Consider the following 1,550-nt stretch of genomic DNA (forward strand, 5'->3'; position numbering starts at 1 on the left):
GAATAGAGTTATATGTAGAACCCAGGTTGTTTTCACTAATCCCATATTCTTTTGGGGCTTCCAGGTGGTGCTAGTGGTAAAGAACCCAGCTGCCAATGAAGAAGACATATGAGATGCAGGTTCGATGCCTGGGTCAGGAAGATCCCCTGGAGGAGGGCATGGCAACTCACTCCAGGATTCTTACGTGGAGAATCCCATGGACAGAGGAGCCCAGCGGGCTACAATTCATAGGGTCACAAAGAGTTGTGCCCAACTGAAGCATCTTGGCATATAGCACACATATTTTTTCAGTTAGCAATAAAAATCCTATTACTGAAGAGCAAAAACAACACAATATGGCGATCCAGATTTTCAACCTCATATGAAGGAGAATGAAAAGTCAGTGAGCCTAGGGAAGGCTCCACATGTGTACGAAGTGAGCCACCAGCAGCTTGCAGCTAATGCTCACAGAATTGCTTTCCCACCCTGGAATAAGCTGCATGGAGGGGAGAACACAGGACAAGATGGACAGAGAATATAGGACCACTTCAAACCTCCACGTTCAGAAAGAGAGAATAAAGCCAAGTCTTTAAACTCAATCTATAAGTTAAATATATTTTGGACCATCTAAGATGCTGCTCCCTGTAACAAGCCCCACAGCCTTAATACCACAAACTCTTCAACCAGACTCACATGCATTTGAATCACAGCTCCGTCACTCACTCTTCAGGAAAGTTATACAACCTCTCAGGCCTGTGCCTAGATTTCCTCATCTATAAAATGGAGACAATAATCAAACCTATCTCTTAGGGGTGATAGGAGAATTAAATGAGTTAATATTTGTTAAGTTCTTGTAAAGAGTCTGGCACACAGTAAATGGCACTGTATTTAATGAATACGCAACATATTTATATTATTAACTATTATTGTTGTTCAGTCACTCAGTCATATCTGACACTTTGCGACCCCATGGACTGCAGCACGCCAGGCTTCCCTGTCCTTCACCAACTCCTGGAGTCTGCTCAAACTCGTGTCCACTGAGTCGATGATGCCATCCAACCATCTCATCCTCAGTCATCCCCTTCTCCTCCTGCCTTCAATCTTTCCCAGCATCAGGGTCTATTCCAATGAGTCAGCTCTTCGCATCAGGTGACCAAAGTATTGGAGTTTCAGCTTCAGCATCAGTCTTTCCAATGAATATTCAGGACAGATTTCCTTTAGGATGGACTGGTTGGATCTACTTTCTGTCCAAGGGAACCTCCAGAGTCTTTTCCAGCGCTGCAGTTCAAAAGCATCAATTCTTCGGCACTCAGCCTTTTTTATGGTCCAGCTCTCACAACCGTACATGACTACTAGAAAAATCATAACTTTGACCATATAAGTCCTGTCTCTGCTTTTTAATATGCTAGCTAGGTTTGTCAGACTGTAGAAAACCAGGCTCCTCTGTCCATGGAATTCTCCAGACAAGAATTCTGGAGTGGGCAGCATTCCCTTCTCCAGGGGAATCTTCCTGACCTAGGGATTGAACAAGAATCTGCCTTCAATGCAAGAGACCTGGGTTCAATCCCTGG

This window comes from Dama dama, chromosome 30, assembly GCF_033118175.1.
Source record: "Dama dama isolate Ldn47 chromosome 30, ASM3311817v1, whole genome shotgun sequence".
Taxonomy (NCBI): domain Eukaryota; kingdom Metazoa; phylum Chordata; class Mammalia; order Artiodactyla; family Cervidae; genus Dama; species Dama dama.